This window comes from Lampetra fluviatilis, chromosome 59, assembly GCF_964198595.1.
Source record: "Lampetra fluviatilis chromosome 59, kcLamFluv1.1, whole genome shotgun sequence".
NCBI classification, from domain to species: domain Eukaryota; kingdom Metazoa; phylum Chordata; class Hyperoartia; order Petromyzontiformes; family Petromyzontidae; genus Lampetra; species Lampetra fluviatilis.
In genome coordinates, this window is record NC_136333.1 from 1,945,609 (window position 1) to 1,966,521 (window position 20,913).

Below are 20,913 nucleotides of genomic sequence, written 5' to 3' on the forward strand. Positions count from 1 at the left end.
GCGGAGGCGGCGGCGGCGGCGGAGGCGTCTCTGGTGAGTGAGTGACTGGAGAATTCCCCCCGGCAGGGAGCGAGGGAGACAGAGAGAGCGAGACGCCAACGGGAGGGCTCCTTGCGGAACCCAACACCCCCCCCCCACCCTCTCGTCCCCCCCCCACCCTCTCGCCCCCCCCACCCTCTCGCCCCCCCCCACCACCCTCTCGCCCCCCCCCCACCCTCTCGCCCCCCCCCACCCTCTCGCCCCCCCCCACCCTCTCGCCCCCCCCACCACCCTCTCGCCCCCCCCACCACCCTCTCGTCCCCCCCCCACCCTCTCGCCCCCCCCCCCACCCTCTCGCCCCCCCCCCACCCTCTCGCCCCCCCCACCACCCTCTCGCCCCCCCCACCACCCTCTCGCCCCCCCCACCACCCTCTCGCCCCCCCCACCACCCTCTCGTCCCCCCCCACCCTCTCGTCCCCCCCCACCCTCTCGTCCCCGCCACCTCTCGTCCCCCCCCACAACTAATACCCCCCCACCACTCATAACCCCCCACCCTCTCGTCCCCCCCAACCCTCTCGTCCCCCCCCACCCTCTCGTCCCCCCCCACCCTCTCGTCCCCCCCCCACCCTCTCGTCCCCCCCCACCCTCTCGTCCCCCCCCCACCCTCTCGTCCCCCCCCCCCACAACTAATACCCCCCCACCACTCATAACCCCCCCACCCTCTCGTCCCCCCCAACCCTCTCGTCCCCCCCCACCCTCTCGTCCCCCCCCCACCCTCTCGTCCCCCCCCACCCTCTCGTCCCCCCCCACCCTCTCGTCCCCCCCCCACACCTCTCGTCCCCCCCCCACCCTCTCGTCCCCCCCCCACCCCTCTCGTCCCCCCCCACCCTCTCGTCCCCCCCACCACTCACCCCCCCCCACCCTCTCATCCCCCCCCACCCTCTCATCCCCCCCTACCCCCCCACCCTCTCATCCCCCCCCCCCACCCTCTCGTCCCCCCCCACCCTCTCGTCCCCCCCCACCCTCTCGTCCCCCCCCCACCCTCTCGTCCCCCCCCACCCCTCTCGTCCCCCCCCCACCCTCTCGTCCCCCCCCACCCTCTCGTCCCCCCCCCACCCTCTCGTCCCCCCCCACCCTCTCGTCCCCCCCACCACTCACCCCCCCCCACCCTCTCGTCCCCCCCCCACCCTCTCGTCCCCCCCCCACCCTCTCGTCCCCCCCCCCACCCTCTCGTCCCCCCCACCCTCTCGTCCCCCCCCACAACTCATACCCCCCACCACCCTCTCATCCCCCCCCACCCTCTCGTCCCCCCCCCCCACCCTCTCGTCCCCCCCCACAACTCATACCCCCCACCCTCTCATCCCCCCCCACCCTCTCGTCCCCCCCCCCCCCACCCTCTCGTCCCCCCCCCCCACCCTCTCGTCCCCCCACCCTCTTCGTCCCCCCCCACAACTCATACCCCCCCCCACCCTCTCGTCCCCCCCCACCCTCTCGTCCCCCCCCACCCTCTCGTCCCCCCCCCCACCCTCTCATCCCCCCCCCACAACTCATACCCCCTTACCCCCCCCCACCCTCTCATCCCCCCCAACCTCCATACTCCCTCCCCTCATCCCACCGAACCCTCAACCCGCCCATCACCCGCCCCTTACCCCCCCCTTACCCCCCCCCCAGTCCGCGCCCCACCCCTCCACACACAGGTGCCCCCCCCCCCACCCCCCGCGGGCGACTTTTGCACAGGGAGGAGTGGAGTTGTGGTTGGGAGTAGTGGTGGTGGTTGTTGTTGTTGTGTAGTGATCGTTGTTGTTGTTGTTGTGATAGTAGTGGTTGAGTGGTGGTGGTTGTTGTGTAGTGATCGTTGTTGTTGTTGTGATAGTAGTGGTTGTGTAGTGATCGTTGTTGTGATAGCAGTGGTTGTGTAGTGATCGTTGTTGTTGTGATAGTAGTGGTTGTGTAGTGATCGTTGTTGTTGTTGTGATAGTAGTGGTTGTGTACTGATTGTTGTTGTAGTTGATTGCTGTTGGTTGGTGGTGGGGGCGATTGTGGTTGTTGTGGTGATTGCTGGTGGTTGTGGTTGTTGTGGTGATCACACAGCTGGTGGTGTGGTTGTTGTGGTGATTGCTGGTGGTTGTAATTGTTGTGGTGATCACACAGCTGGTGGTTGTGGTTGTTGTGGTGATTGCTGGTGGTCGTGGTTGTTGTTGTGGTGATCACACAGCTGGTGGTTGTGGTTGTTGTGGTGATCGCACAGCTGTTGGTTGTGGTTGTTGTGGTGATTGCTGGTGGTTGTGGTTGTTGTGGTGATTGATTGCTGGTGGTTGTGGTTGTTGTGGTGATTGCTGGTGGTCGTGGTTGTTGAGGTGATTGCTGATGGTTGTGATTGTTGTGGTGATTGCTGGTGGTTGTGGTTGTTGTGGTGATTGCTGGTGGTTGTGGTTGTTGTGGTGATTGCTGGTGGTTGTGATTGTTGTGGTGCTGCATCTGCCAGTCGTCATCTCAGTCAGTCGACCCATGGCACCACCTGGGTGTGCCCCGTGACCTCCCGCCAGCGGGCTTTTGACACTTCACGTGGCCTCAAAGTGCACCTAGCCTGGCACAGGCGACGTGGTGAATGCCGGTTGTTGTTGTGTTCGGCGGTGTGGGAGTGGTGGCGCAGCGGTTAGGGCACCGCGCTACGATACCCAGCCAGCCGAGTTCGATTCCCGCTCACAGCCAACACCGGTGGAGATTATCTGAAGCTGGCCTGGGACTCCGCGAGGTTGACTCGGCCTCAAATGAGTAACCCCGCGTGGGCTGTAAACGTCAGAGTACCGGGGAGACAAAGGCGGCCGTGCGTGGTGCAGGCCACACACCACCCGCTTGCGAGCCGTCACACCGGCCATCACAGGTGGTGCTAGCTCGCAGCAGTCTGGGGCCGAACGATTAATCGATTTAAAATCGAAGTCGCGAATTGAAACAATGCGATTAGTTAATCGCAAAGACTGCGATTTTTGCGATTGTTTTACTTTTTTATTATTCTAACTTTAATTTTTTTAACTTAACAATTGTTCTACGATTGACTGTTCTATTTCAATTAAAACGTTTTAATAAATACATGTCGGAAGCAATTCGTATCGTTTAAGTTCTCATCCTTGCATGAGAATATATAGAACAGTTCCTATATTGATTGATGGTATCACGTGGTAATGCTCCATCACATGCGTAGTGAGTCGCAGACGTTATCTTGGGAGCAACACTATTTATTACGTAACGTTAACACAACACCACACAATCTACACTCGGGTCTCGACTGCCCATCTAACCACGCTACGGCAGAACTAGACACGGTTCGCTATCCTGGCCAGGGCCACAGGCTGGCTGCCGGACCGCGTGGCTAGAGGGTTCTTCTCCCCGACGTGGATCTTCTTGACACCAGCACACGAAGAACCCCGAGCTCGTCACGGGGACCCCGTTATATCCCCCTGGGCTGGGGCTGGCTTCGCCCCTCGCCCCGCCCACCTTCCAGATCTCTCGAGCTCTTTCTCGAAGGCTCTTTTAGACCATGTGACCGCCCAGCGGCCCCCGTCCACCGGTCACCTCCCTCCAGTATCATCCAGTCACGTGTCGGCAGGTCGACCGGCCTATCATGCCCCAACGTAACCCTGGCTGGCTGACACTCCCTCTCGCTCCCTCACCGGGAGCCCGCACCGCACACTATACGTGGTGCCTCCGCGCTGGCCAGCGCTCACCCAAGCCCCGCTAGGGCCGGTACTACGCCCCGTAAGCGGGCTACACATGATGTCAGCACAGTATCCGCCGTGGCTTCGTAAGCCGGCACGACACAGTGACAATCGCAGTCACTAGCCATGTGTAGTGACGTCGGGGATGTCACTGTGTGATGCCGGCCAGAGAGGGCTGTGGCACACGATGCACCGTCATCACGTACACCCCGTAGGCGGGTGTAGTACCAGCCCTAGCGGGGCTCGGTGTGCGCTGGGATAGCGCGGGCACCACGCATAGCGCGTAGTGCGGGGCTCCCACGACGGGGAGTGGGAGAGTGTCAGCACAGGGGCAGGGTTGCCCCGGGCCACGGCACTCTGGTTGACCCCGTAGACACGTGATCCGGAGTGTCCACAGAGAGGGCCCCACGTGGGGGGGGGGGGGCTAGGGGGTGATCACGTGTCCGGGGAGAGCTCTCGAAGGGGATCGAGAGAGAGCTGGAACGCTCGAGAAGGGAGGGCGGGGTCAAGGGCGGAGCAGCCCCGACCCGGGGGGATATAAGGTGGGTTCCTGAGAGGGACCGGGGTCGCTGCATTCTACAATCTGAAGATCTACGTCCTGAAGATCTACGACCTGAAGATCTACGTCCTGAAGCTCTACGTCCTACAAGCTGGAAACTCTACAGGCATCAACACGTGGCCGGGACTCGGGTGAGGGTCAAACCCTTCGTAGCTGTAACTCCTCCGTATAGGGTAGTTAGCTGGGTGGCTACCACCTTAGGCGCGTATCTGGTGAAGGGGCAGTTACCCCTTTGTGTTACGTGTTGATGTTACAAATACATGTGTTGCCTCTAAAGAACCACGTCTGCCACTCAGTCGGACTCACTACACACGTTTTAAATCTATTACACAGTGAATATTGAACTGAAGCTTGACTTACACATTTTTAATCGCAAATCAAATCGCAATATCTGTCCGAGAAATCGCAATTAGATATGTTCCCCAAATCGTTCAGCCCTACGCAGCAGTTGCCCCAAACAGCCTGTTCAAGGTTACACGTGGGAGGGGGGGGGGTCTTTGTCTGCCTGTGTCAGTGTGGATGAGGCTGGCTGGGTGTGTGTGGTGTGTGGGGAACGGTGGTGTAGTGGTTAGCGCTACGCTGCGCTACGAACCCGGCCACCCGAATTCGATTTCCCGCTCACGGCCAACACCGGCGACGATTATCTTAACCGGTCCTCGGCCTCCCCTAGGTCGACTCAGCCTCAAGTGAGAACCCGGTGGGATGTGTAGTAAACATCGCCGCTGGGCGTAGTTCCGGCCACCCACCCACCCCCTCGTGTGCCGTGCCGGCCTTCATAGGTGCTGCTCGCTAACAGCACTTGCCCCAACAGTCTGCCGAGGCTACACGGGGGATCTTTGGCTGTAGTCACCCAGCGAATCGGTGGTTGTGTGGATTTTTCTGTTTGCGCATAGTCACTTTAAGATGTTTTCTTGTTCATGTTTTCGTTTTTTTGTTTGTTGCGGTTGCACCCGATTCAAGAGCCGAATGGCTCACAGGGCTACACCAAACTGGAAGTCGGTGTGGTTGTTGTTGTGGTGATTGCTGTTTGGTTGTGGTTGTTGTGGTGATTGCTGATTGGTTGTGGTTGTTGTTGTGGTGATTGCTGATTGGTTGTTGTTGTGGTGATTGCTGTTTGGTTGTGGTTGTTGTTGTGATGATTGCTGTTTGCTTGTGGTTGTTGTGGTGATTGCTGATTGGTTGTGGTTGTTGTTGTGGTGATTGCTGATTGGTTGTTGTTGTGGTGATTGCTGTTTGGTTGTGGTTGTTGTTGTGGTGATTGCTGTTGTGGTTGTTGTTGTGGTGATTGCTGATTGGTTGTGGTTGTTGTTGTGGTGATTGCTGATTGGTTGTGGTTGTTGTTGTGGTGATTGCTGTTGTGGTTGTTGTTGTGGTGATTGCTGATTGGTTGTGGTTGTTGTTGTGGTGATTGCTGATTGGTTGTGGTTGTTGTTGTGGTGATTGCTGATTGGTGGGGAGGAGGCCGCGATGGCGTGTGATACACTCACACTACCACTGACTCACTCACACATCATACACTCACTCACTCACACATCATACACTCACTCACACATCATACACTCACTCACACTACCACTGGCTCACTCACACATCATACACTCACTCACACTACCACTGACTCACTCACACATCATACACTCACTCACACATCATACACTCACTCACACTACCACTGGCTCACTCACACATCATACACTCACTCACACATCATACACTCACTCACACTACCACTGACTCACTCACACATCATACACTCACTCACTCACACATCATAAACTCACTCACACATCATACACTCACTCACTCATCATACACTCACACACACTACCACTGGCTCACTCACTCTACCAATGGCTCACTCACACATCATACACTCACTCACTCACACATCATACACTCACTCACACATCATACACTCACTCACTCATCATACACTCACACACTACCACTGGCTCACTCACTCTACCACTGGCTCACTCACACATCATACACTCACTCACACATACACTCACTCACTCACACATCATACACTCACTCACACATCATACACTCACTCACACATCATACACTCACTCACACATCATACACTCACTCACACATACACTCACTCACTCACACATCATACACTCACTCACACATCATACACTCACTCACACATACACTCACTCACTCACACATCATACACTCACTCACACATCATACACTCACTCACTCACACATCATACACTCACTCACTCATCATACACTCACACACACTACCACTGGCTCACTCACTCTACCACTGGCTCACTCACACATCATACACTCACTCACTCACACATCATACACTCACTCACACATCATACACTCACTCACTCATCATACACTCACACACACTACCACTGGCTCACTCACTCTACCACTGGCTCACACACACATCATACACTCACTCACTCACACATCATACACTCACTCACTCACACATCATACACTCACTCACTCATCATACACTCACTCACTCATCATACACTCACTCACACATCATACACTCACTCACACATCATACACTCACTCACTCATCATACACTCACTCACTCATCATACACTCACTCACACATCATACACTCACTCACACATCATACACTCACTCACTCATCATACACTCACTCACACATCATACACTCACTCACTCATCATACACTCACTCACACATCATACACTCACACACACATCATACACTCGCTCACTCATCATACACTCACTCACACATCATACACTCACTCACACATCATACACTCACTCACACTACCACTGACTCACTCACACATCATACACTCACTCACACATCATACACTCACTCACTCATCATACACTCACACACACATCATACACTCACTCACACATCATACACTCACTCACACATCATACACTCACTCACACTACCACTGACTCACTCACACATCATACACTCACTCACTCATCATACACTCACTCACACATCATACACTCACTCACACATCATACACTCACTCACACTACCACTGACTCACTCACACATCATACACTCACTCACACATCATACACTCACTCACTCATCATACACTCACACACACATCATACACTCACTCACTCATCATACACTCACTCACTCATCATACACTCACACACACATCATACACTCACTCACACATCATACACTCACTCACTCATCATACACTCACTCACTCATCATACACTCACTCACACATCATACACTCACTCATCATACACTCACTCACTCATCATACACTCACTCACACATCATACACTCACTCACTCATCATACACTCACTCACTCATCATACACTCACTCACACATCATACACTCACTCACTCATCATACACTCACTCACTCATCATACACTCACTCACACATCATACACTCACTCACTCACACATCATACACTCACTCACTCACTCATCATACACTCACTCACACATCATACACTCACTCACTCACACATCATACACTCACTCACTCATCATACACTCACTCACACATCATACACTCACTCACTCATCATACACTCACTCACACATCATACACTCACACACACATCATACACTCACTCACTCATCATACACTCACTCACACATCATACACTCACTCACACATCATACACTCACTCACACATCATACACTCACTCACTCATCATACACTCACTCACACATCATACACTCACTCACACATCATACACTCACTCACTCATCATACACTCACTCACACATCATACACTCACTCACACATCATACACTCACTCACTCACACATCATACACTCACTCACTCATCATACACTCACTCACACATCATACACTCACTCACTCATCATACACTCACTCACACATCATACACTCACACACACATCATACACTCACTCACTCATCATACACTCACTCACACATCATACACTCACTCACACATCATACACTCACTCACACATCATACACTCACTCACTCATCATACACTCACTCACACATCATACACTCACTCACACATCATACACTCACTCACTCATCATACACTCACTCACACATCATACACTCACTCACTCACACATCATACACTCACTCACACATCATACACTCACTCACACATCATACACTCACTCACACATCATACACTCACTCACACATCATACACTCACTCACTCATCATACACTCACTCACTCATCATACACTCACTCACACATCATACACTCACTCACTCACACATCATACACTCACTCACACATCATACACTCACTCACACATCATACACTCACTCACACATCATACACTCACTCACACATCATACACTCACTCACTCACACATCATACACTCACTCACTCACACATCATACACTCACTCACACATCATACACTCACTCACACATCATACACTCACTCACTCACACATCATACACTCACTCACACATCATACACTCACTCACACATCATACACTCACTCACTCATCATACACTCACTCACACATCATACACTCACACACACATCATACACTCACTCACTCATCATACACTCACTCACACATCATACACTCACTCACTCACACATCATACACTCACTCACTCATCATACACTCACTCACACATCATACACTCACTCACTCATCATACACTCACTCACACATCATACACTCACACACACATCATACACTCACTCACTCATCATACACTCACTCACACATCATACACTCACTCACACATCATACACTCACTCACACATCATACACTCACTCACTCACACATCATACACTCACTCACTCACACATCATACACTCACTCACACATCATACACTCACTCACACATCATACACTCACTCACTCACACATCATACACTCACTCACACATCATACACTCACTCACACATCATACACTCACACACACATCATACACTCACTCACTCATCATACACTCACTCACACATCATACACTCACTCACACATCATACACTCACTCACACATCATACACTCACTCACTCACACATCATACACTCACTCACACATCATACACTCACTCACACATCACACACTCACTCACTCACACATCATACACTCACTCACTCATCATACACTCACTCACACATAATACACTCACTCACACATCATACACTCACTCACACATCATACACTCACACACACATCATACACTCACTCACTCACACATCATACACTCACTCACACATCATACACTCACTCACACATCATACACTCACTCACTCACTCATCATACACTCACTCACACATCATACACTCACTCACACATCATACACTCACTCACTCATCATACACTCACTCACACATCATACACTCACTCACACATCATACACTCACTCACTCATCATACACTCACTCACTCACACATCATACACTCACTCACACATCATACACTCACACACACATCATACACTCACTCACTCATCATACACTCACTCACACATCATACACTCACTCACACATCATACACTCACTCACTCACTCATCATACACTCACTCACACATCATACACTCACTCACACATCATACACTCACTCACTCATCATACACTCACTCACTCACACATCATACACTCACTCACTCACACATCATACACTCACTCACACATCATACACTCACTCACACATCATACACTCACACACACATCATACACTCACTCACTCATCATACACTCACTCACACATCATACACTCGCTCACTCATCATACACTCACTCACACTACCACTGACTCACTCACACATCATACACTCACTCACACATCATACACTCACTCACTCATCATACACTCACACACACATCATACACTCACTCACACATCATACACTCACTCACACATCATACACTCACTCACACTACCACTGACTCACTCACACATCATACACTCACTCACTCATCATACACTCACTCACACATCATACACTCACTCACACATCATACACTCACTCACACTACCACTGACTCACTCACACATCATACACTCACTCACACATCATACACTCACTCACTCATCATACACTCACACACACATCATACACTCACTCACTCATCATACACTCACTCACTCATCATACACTCACACACACATCATACACTCACTCACACATCATACACTCACTCACTCATCATACACTCACTCACTCATCATACACTCACTCACACATCATACACTCACTCATCATACACTCACTCACTCATCATACACTCACTCACACATCATACACTCACTCACTCATCATACACTCACTCACTCATCATACACTCACTCACACATCATACACTCACTCACTCATCATACACTCACTCACTCATCATACACTCACTCACACATCATACACTCACTCACTCACACATCATACACTCACTCACTCACTCATCATACACTCACTCACACATCATACACTCACTCACTCACTCACACATCATACACTCACTCACTCATCATACACTCACTCACACATCATACACTCACTCACTCATCATACACTCACTCACACATCATACACTCACACACACATCATACACTCACTCACTCATCATACACTCACTCACACATCATACACTCACTCACACATCATACACTCACTCACTCATCATACACTCACTCACACATCATACACTCACTCACTCACACATCATACACTCACTCACTCATCATACACTCACTCACACATCATACACTCACTCACACATCATACACTCACTCACACATCATACACTCACTCACTCATCATACACTCACTCACTCATCATACACTCACTCACACATCATACACTCACTCACTCACACATCATACACTCACTCACACATCATACACTCACTCACACATCATACACTCACTCACACATCATACACTCACTCACACATCATACACTCACTCACTCACACATCATACACTCACTCACTCACACATCATACACTCACTCACACATCATACACTCACTCACACATCATACACTCACTCACACATCATACACTCACTCACTCACACATCATACACTCACTCACACATCATACACTCACTCACTCACACATCATACACTCACTCACTCACACATCACACACTCACTCACTCACACATCATACACTCACTCACTCATCATACACTCACTCACACATAATACACTCACTCACACATCATACACTCACTCACACATCATACACTCACACACACATCATACACTCACACACACATCATACACTCACTCACACATCATACACTCACTCACACATCATACACTCACTCACACATCATACACTCACTCACACATCATACACTCACTCACACATCATACACTCACTCACTCATCATACACTCACTCACTCACACATCATACACTCACTCACACATCATACACTCACACACACATCATACACTCACTCACTCACTCATCATACACTCACTCACACATCATACACTCACTCACACATCATACACTCACTCACTCATCATACACTCACTCACTCACACATCATACACTCACTCACACATCATACACTCACTCACACATCATACACTCACTCACTCACTCATCATACACTCACTCACACATCATACACTCACTCACACATCATACACTCACTCACACATCATACACTCACTCACACATCATACACTCACTCACACATCATACACTCACTCACTCACACATCATACACTCACTCACTCACACATCATACACTCACTCACACATCATACACTCACTCACTCACACATCATACACTCACTCACTCACACATCACACACTCACTCACTCACACATCATACACTCACTCACTCATCATACACTCACTCACACATCATACACTCACTCACACATCATACACTCACTCACTCATCATACACTCACTCACACATCATACACTCACTCACACATCATACACTCACACACACATCATACACTCACTCACTCACTCATCATACACTCACTCACACATCATACACTCACTCACACATCATACACTCACTCACTCATCATACACTCACTCACTCACTCATCATACACTCACTCACTCACACATCATACACTCACTCACTCATCATACACTCACTCACTCACTCATCATACACTCACTCACTCACACATCATACACTCACTCACACATCATACACTCACTCACACATCATACACTCACTCACTCACTCATCATACACTCACTCACACATCATACACTCACTCACTCATCATACACTCACTCACTCACACATCATACACTCACTCACTCACACATCATACACTCACTCACACATCATACACTCACTCACACATCATACACTCACTCACTCACACATCATACACTCACTCACTCATCATACACTCACTCACTCACTCATCATACACTCACTCACACATCATACACTCACTCACTCACACATCATACACTCACTCACTCATCATACACTCACTCACTCACTCATCATACACTCACTCACACATCATACACTCACTCACACTACCACTGACTCACTCACACATCATACACTGACTCACTCACACATCATACACTCACTCACACATCATACACTCACTCACTCATCATACACTCACTCACACTACCACTGGCTCACTCACTCATCATACACTGGGAGTGTCATGCTGCCAGATATGGCTGCAAGTTTGGTCGTACATGTTATGTAAATCGTTTATTGTCAAATTTGAATCAAAGTTCTTATGATTACTGTCGTTACATGGTGTTTTATAGCTTTATTTTGGTGATTTCGAAAACACATGGTTACGCCGTGTTTCTTGCGGAAGTGCGAAATTGGCCTGATAACATTAATCTAAATTGTCTTATGGTTGTTATTGTTTGACTTGCATCACACTGGGATTTTTGCCCACAGCGTTGTAATGCGGTGGGTTTTTTAATTTCTGGAAGATTTGCTGGTTTATTCCAGGATGTTTTTGTTGCGCGTCGTCGCTTCAAGTTGTTCTCTGTTCATGTTTTGTTTGTTGCGGTTGCATCCGACTCTAGAGCCGCATGGCTCACGGGGCTATATACCAAATACACGAAACTTGAAAAACTCGATTGGTTGTGGTTGTTGTTGTGGTGATTGCTGATTGGTTGTGGTTGTTGTTGTGGTGATTGCTGATTGGTTGTGGTTGTTGTTGTGATTGTTGTTTGGTTGTGGTTGTTGTTGTGGTGATTGCTGATTGGTTGTGATTGTTGTTGTGATTGTTGTTGTGATTGTTGTTTGGTTGTGGTTGTTGTTGTGGTGATTGCTGATTGGTTGTGGTTGTTGTTGTGATTGTTGTTTGGTTGTGGTTGTTGTTGTGGTGATTGCTTATTGGTTGTGATTGTTGTTGTGATTGTTGTTGTGATTGTTGTTTGGTTGTGGTTGTTGTTGTGATTGCTGATTGGTTGTGGTTGTTGTTGTGATTGTTGTTTGGTTGTGGTTGTTGTTGTGGTGATTGCTTATTGGTTGTGATTGTTGTTGTGATTGTTGTTGTGATTGTTGTTTGGTTGTGGTTGTTGTTGTGATTGCTGATTGGTTGTGGTTGTTGTTGTGATTGCTGATTGGTTGTGGTTGTTGTTGTGATTGCTGATTGGTTGTGGTTGTTGTTGTGGTGATTGCTGATTGGTTGTGGTTGTTATTGTGATTGCTGATTGGTTGTGGTTGTTGTTGTGGTGATTGCTGATTGGTTGTGGTTGTTGTTGTGGTGATTGCTGATTGGTTGTGGTTGTTGTTGTGGTGATTTTTGTTTGGTTGTGGTTGTTATTGTGATTGCTGATTGGTTGTGGTTGTTGTTGTGGTGATTGCTGATTGGTTGTGGTTGTTGTTGTGGTGATTGCTGATTGGTTGTGGTTGTTGTGGTGATTGCTGATTGGTTGTGGTTGTTGTTGTGGTGATTGTTGTTTGGTTGTGGTTGTTATTGTGATTGCTGATTGGTTGTGGTTGTTGTTGTGGTGATTGCTGATTGGTTGTGGTTGTTGTTGTGATTGCTGATTGGTTGTGGTTGTTGTTGTGATTGCTGATTGGTTGTGGTTGTTGTTGTGGTGATTGCTGATTGGTTGTGGTTGTTATTGTGATTGCTGATTGGTTGTGGTTGTTGTTGTGGTGATTGCTGATTGGTTGTGGTTGTTGTTGTGGTGATTGCTGATTGGTTGTGGTTGTTATTGTGATTGCTGATTGGTTGTGGTTGTTGTTGTGGTGATTGCTGATTGGTTGTGGTTGTTGTTGTGGTGATTGCTGATTGGTTGTGGTTGTTGTTGTGATTGCTGATTGGTTGTGGTTGTTGTTGTGGTGATTGCTGATTGGTTGTGATTGTTGTGGTGATTGCTGATTGGTTGTGATTGTTGTGGTGATTGCTGATTGGTTGTGATTGTTGTGGTGATTGCTGATTGGTTGTGGTTGTTGTTGTGATTGCTGATTGGTTGTGGTTGTTGTTGTGGTGATTGCTGATTGGTTGTGGTTGTTGTTGTGGTGATTGCTGATTGGTTGTGGTTGCAATTCGTCGCGGCTCTTGCAACAAGCAACGCCCACAGGGGAAGTGGCCATGATAATCCTAAACCACGCCCATCTCCTAATAAGGGTATTGTGGGCGGAGCCCCCGCTCCCTTACCTCGGCGCGAGGCCACGCCCACTCTGCCGTCCCGTCTCCACAGGCCCCTGACTCCCACACATCTCGACAAGACTCGACACGTCCCTTAACCAAACACGTTCCTGCTGCTGCGGAGGAGCTGGTAGGAACGTTGTTGGGTTGCTCGGTCAATGGCCTGCAGGGTCAACGGCGGCGTGGTGTATTCCGCAAATATGCCCGACTGCGAGGGCGGGCACAAGCCGGCGTGAGTAGGTTAAACGTTGAGTTTTATAAGGGCACCACGGGGTGACCAGCCCCTCCCCACCCAGCCCCACCCCTCCCACCCCCCACCCAGCCCACCCCCCACCCAGCCCCACCCTCCCCCCTCCCCACCCAGCCCCACCCTCCCCACCCGGCCCCTCCCCACCCAGCCCTCCCCACCCAGCCCCTCCCCTCCCCACCCAGCCCCTCCCCACCCAGCCCCACCCCACCCTCCCCACCTTCCCCACCCAGCCCCTCCCCATCCTCCCCTCTCCACCCAGCCCCACCCCTCCCATTTTTGGATTCACGACGGACGGACACAATAATCCCCTGTAAGCTGGTGGAACCAGGTGGTTCCTACCAGTATAAACAACAGCGTGTACGTGTGTGTGGCGTGCGTGTTGTGTTGTGGCGTGCGTGTGCGTGGCGTGTGTGTGTTGTGGCCTGACATTGACCATCCATCGCAGTCAATCGACCCATGGCACCACCTGGGTCTGTCCCGTCACCTCCAGCCAGCGATTCCTTGGACACTCCACGTGGCCTTAACGTGCACGTAGCCTGGCACGAGCGCCGTGGTGACGTCACCACCACTTAGTGGCGAATGGCGGTTGTTGTTGTGAGGCCTTAAAGGGAAAACAAATAAATAATCGGCGACGTTTCGAAGAAGGGTCGTTGCCTGAAACGTCGCCTATTATATATTACTTATGATATGTAGAGTTGTCCACCAACGTTCTGCCAATGGTGGCTATGAGATGTTAACTACCACGCCTGGTATGCAGGAGGTCGTGGGTTCGATGCCGACCCTGACGCCTGCTGCTGTATATTTGGAGATTGCGATGTCTCTATCATCATCACGGTGACTAGGAGATGTTGACTACCTCGCTTGGTATACAGGAGGTCGTGGGTTGGATCCTGACCCTGATGCCTGCTGTATATTTGTAATTCGCGTCTCTCTCTCTCTCTCATCATCATCACGGTGACTAGGAGATGTTGACTATCTCGCCTTTTATTCAGGAGGTCGTGGGTTCGATCCCACCCTGACGCCTGCTGCTGTATATGTGGAGTTTGCGGTGTATCTCTCTCATCATCATTACAGTGGCTAGGAGATGTTGACTACCTCGCTTGGTATGCAGGAGGTCGTGGGTTGGATCCTGATCCTGACACCTGCTGCCGTATATTTGGAGTTTGCGTGTCTCTCTCTCTCCCCGTGGTCACGTGGATTTTTCCTCCGGGTCCTTCCCTCCACATTTACAATGAACATCACCCGCTTAGAGAATTTGGCGACAGCCATACATTGAGCTCTACATCTCCACGTGATGATAAGCCACATTTGTGGACAGGTCGCTTCTGTAAAAAGAGCTGCTTTACCTGCTCAAATAAAAATACAAATCGTAATATTACATCCGTAATAAAGTTGTTTGTTTGAAAGGTTTTATAGACGTAAACAGAGGCACGTCTTCACAATTCTGGCTATCGCCTGAGGAGGCTGGTGGTGGTTCTTGTAATCGCCAGCGAAACGTCACGACGGTCCTCCCAATTGTAAATGTCGTGGCTTTCCTCTCCGACACAACCGGTGAGCTGAAGTCGTTACTAACCGGCACCTTTTGTTGACGCGACAAACCCCTCACTAACCGGCGGTGTTGGGTTTAACGACACATTTATATTTGGAGATCCAACCCCCCCCCCCCCCGAAAAAAATCCCTTTGTTATGCATAATATTGGTTGCGAAATCCCTACCAAAGTGTTACAATGGTTCTAGATTTGAAGTTTTCGTGACTGCAAGCATCCATACTCTTTGGGTTTCTTCGGTAAAGTCACGTGGGTGAAAAAGACATTTTATTTATAAATTTAATAAATTTTTTACCCACGTGACTTTACCGAAAATACCTAAGAGTATGTTACAATGGTAGCATGACCAGAGTAGAATCTGTGTGCCGTGCCTCGTTGTGCAGTGACCCACAGGCCACCACGAACCATCTCGCCCTGGCAGCCGTGCGTGGTGGCAGCCCTCGCCTGGGGCACACCGGGGGCATCACGTGACACCGCCTTGATCCACTGCTGGCCACATCACCAGCAGCGGTGGACAGATGCAAGAAGGCGGATTGTCCGTGGCTCGGAGGCCACGCCCACCCTGACAATGATTGACAGGAGCTGCGCCAGTGAGTGACGACTGCACGCATGTTGAGTTGGAACCTCTGGGTCCAAAGGTTAAACATACCCCCCCCCCCTCTGACCCCCCCCCCTCTCCAACCCCCCCCATCTGACCCCCCCCCCCACCCATGGCCACTGGTCCCCCGACAGCACCTGCAGGACACCAGCTCCGTCTCTCCCGCTTCGCGCCAGGTACGAGCAGCGAGCGGAGGCCGCGCGCCGGGGGAGCCGGGTGAGGCGAGCACGGCGTGGTGAGGCCAGCGCAGACCCTCGGGGTGGTGAGGAGCCCAGCGGCGGCTCTTGCTCCACGTCCTCCTCCTCCTGCTCCGCGCGGCGAGGCGGTGAGGCGCCGGGGTGAGGCGCCGGGGTGAGGCGCCGGGGTGAGGCGCCGGGGTGAGGCGCCGCAAGTCCCCCAAGTCGTCGCCGCCGCCGCCGCCGCCTCCAACCTCGGCGCTCAAGGGGTCAGAGTCCGCGCCCGCGCCTCGTTCTGGCTCACACATCGACGACAACATCCACGGTAGGGCGCGCCTGTGTCCCCGTGGTCTCCCTCCGTGTCCCCGTTGTCTCCCACGGTGTCTCCGTTGTCTGCCTCCGTGTCTCCTTTGTCTCCCACGGTGTCCCCGTGTCTCTCCCTCCGTGTCCCCGTGGTCTCCCTCCGTGTCCCCGTTATCTCGCCGTTGTCTCCCACGGTGTCTCCGTTGTCTGCCTCCGTGTCTCCTTTGTCTCCCACGGTGTCCCCGTGTCTCTCTGTCCCGTGTCTCTCTCCCTGTGTCCCCGTGTCTCTCCCCCTATGCCCCGTCTCTCTCTCCCTGTGTCCCCGTGTCTCTCCCCCTATGCCCCGTCTCTCCCTGTGTCCCCGTGTCTCTCTCCCTGTGTCCCCATGTCTCTCCCCCTATGCCCCGTCTCTCTCTCCCTGTGTCCCGTCTCTCCCTGTGTCCCCGTGTCTCTCTCTCCCTGTGTCCCGTCTCTCCCTGTGTCCTCGTGTCTCTCTCCCTGTGTCCCCGTGTCTCTCTCCCTGTGTCCCCGTGTCTCTCTCCCTGTGTCCCGTCTCTCCCTGTGTCCCCGTGTCTCTCTCTCCCTGTGTCCCGTCTCTCCCTGTGTCCCCGTGTCTCTCTCTCCCTGTGTCCCCGTGTCTCTCTCCCTGTGTCCCCATGTCTCTCCCCCTATGCCCCGTCTCTCTCTCCCTGTGTCCCGTCTCTCCCTGTGTCCCCGTGTCTCTCTCTCTCCCTGTGTCCCCGTGTCTCTCTCCCTGTGTCCCCGTGTCTCTCTCCCTGTGTCCCCGTGTCTCTCTCTCCCTGTGTCCCCGTGTCTCTCTCTCTCCCTGTGTCCCCGTGTCTCTCTCCCTGTGTCCCCGTGTCTCTCTCTCCCTGTGTCCCCGTGTCTCTCTCTCCCTGTGTCCCCGTGTCTCTGTCTCCTTCGGGGACATGGGGCGAGGTGAGAGGTGTTGTTGTTGTTGCCGTTGTTGTTGTTGTTGTTGTTGTTTCCGTTGTTGTTGGAGTGATTGGTGAGTTTAGGCCGTGGTGAGGAGCAGGAGGCGTGTGAGTTTGGTGGTGGTTGAGGTGGTGGTGGTTGAGGTGGTGCTTGAGGTGGTGGTGCTTGAGGTGGTGGTGGTTGAGGTGGTGCTTGAGGTGGTGGTGGTTGAGGTGGTGGTGGTTGAGGTGGTGCTTGAGGTGGTGGTGGTTGAGGTGGTGGTGGTTGAGGTGGTGGTGGTTGAGGTGGTGCTTGAGGTGGTGGTGCTTGAGGTGGTGGTGGTTGAGGTGGCGGTGGTGGTTGAGGTGGTGTGACTAATTAACTAGTTTGGTTGTGGTTAAGGTTGTGGTTAGAGGTGGTTTTGGTTGAGCCAGTGTGGTTGTGATTATGTTCTGTAATTCACCACGGTAGCTAATTTAATCCCATGCTAACCCCAATTACCCCATCGTTACGCCCTTGTTAACCACATGCCTTGTTAGCACAGGTGAACCCCATGGTGACCCCATCGTAACCGAATGATTACCACGTGGTTACCCGATGTTAACCCAACCGGTTACCACTCGGTTACCCCACGGTAATGCCTCGCCACGTGTCACTTCGCTGCAAAGTTCACCACGAGCCGAGAGCCAGGTCGAGGCGACTTCCAAGACGTGTTGACAGAGTTGACCGCCGCGCGTGCGAAGAGTGTCCGAGTGCGCGGGGAGTGGTGGCGCAGTGGTTAGCCCAGCGACCCGAGTTCAATTCCCGCTTGCGACCAACATCAGCGACGAACATCTGAACCTGGTTCTGGGTCTCCTCCCCTAGGGAACCCGGTGCGGTGCCACTGGGGAGACAAAGGCGGTCGGGCGTGGTGTTGGCCACCCACCCCCTCGTGTGCCATGCCGGCCTTCATAGGTGCTGCTGCTACTCGCTAACAGCACTTGCTCAAACAGTGCTAAGGCTATGGGGGGGGATCTTTGTTTTGCGTGTGTGTCTGAGTGTGTGTGGGGAGCGGTAGTGTAGCGGTTAGCGCACTGCGCTATGAACCTGGCGACCCAGGTTCGATTCCCGCTCACGGCTAACACCAGTGACGATTATCTGAACCGGTCCTGGGCCTCCCCTAGGTCGACTCAGCCTTAAATGAGTACCTGGTGCGGTGTGTAAACATCGCCACTAGGGAGACAAAGGCGGTCGGACGTGGTGCTGGCCACCCACCGCCTCGTGTACCGTTCTGGCCTTCATAGGTGCTCGCTAACAGCACTTGCCCCTACAGTCTGTTAAGGCTATACGGGGGATCTTTGTCTTTGTGTGATGGGGACCCCCCTAATGGAGCATCTTCGCCTGTTGGAAACATTTAGGCTGGCCTGTCTACGATCCATCCTAGGTTTAACCAGGCTGGATTGTGTGAGGAGCTCACAAATCCTTGAAAGATCTGGGCAAAGTCCCATCGGTGAGCTCCTCCGGCAGGCAAGGCTGCGTTGGCTGGGTCATGTAGCCCGCATGCCCAGCCACCGCATGCCTAAACAGCTTTTGTTCGGCCGGATCGAGGGGTCTAAACGGGCGCGGCACGGGCTAGAGAAGAGATGGAGTGATGTGGTACAGGAGGACGTGGAGCTGAGTGGACTTGCCGATGACTGGTACCAGCGGTGTCAAGATCGGCCTCTGTGGAGGAGGTTCGTGAAGGACGCTACTGGGCAGTTGGAGGCAGTCGCCCTCCAACAACAACGGAGGGCGGAGGAGTGACGCTCACAACAACGAGCGGAGCGCCGGGTGGCTAAAGCACAGCAAATTGGCACAGTAGGGGGCACAGGCGGTGCATCAGCCAGTCATCTCAGTCATCTCGGTCAGTCGACCCGTGGCACCTGCTGGGTCTGCCCCGTGACCTCTTGCCAGCGGGCGTTCGACACTTCACGTGGCCTCAAGGTGCACCTAGCCTGGCAAAAGCGTCGTGGTGACGTCACCGCCACTTAGTGGCGAATGGCGGTTGTTGTTGTTTGTTGTTGTCTGTGATGGGGGGGGTTGCCGGCCTGTAACTGCTGCGGTTGTGGCTGCCCGTCGGTACCGCTGTGGTTGTGGTGGTGGTGGTTGCCGGTGGTAGGTGCCGCTGTGGTGGTGGTTGTGGTGGTTGCCGGTGGTAGGTGCCGCTGTGGTGGTGGTGGTTGTGGTGGTGGTGGTTGCCGGTGGTAGGTGCCGCTGTGGTTGTGGTGGTGGTTGTGGTGGTGGTTGTGGTTGCCGGTGGTGGATGTGGTTGCCTGTTGTGAT

The 20,913-nt window shown here is 52.0% G+C and overlaps 1 long non-coding RNA gene across 2 annotated transcripts; it reads left to right on the forward strand.

The window, feature by feature from the left end:
• On the forward strand, positions 1-17,777 carry LOC144950769 (uncharacterized). 2 transcript variants are annotated; one of them, XR_013640402.1, is made up of 4 exons: positions 1-33; positions 17,004-17,210; positions 17,353-17,548; positions 17,588-17,777. It is a non-coding gene; the product is annotated as an uncharacterized LOC144950769 (long non-coding RNA). The 2 variants fall into 2 exon arrangements; XR_013640401.1 differs by having other exon boundaries at positions 17,353-17,777.
• Positions 17,778-20,913: the final 3,136 nt, after the last annotated feature.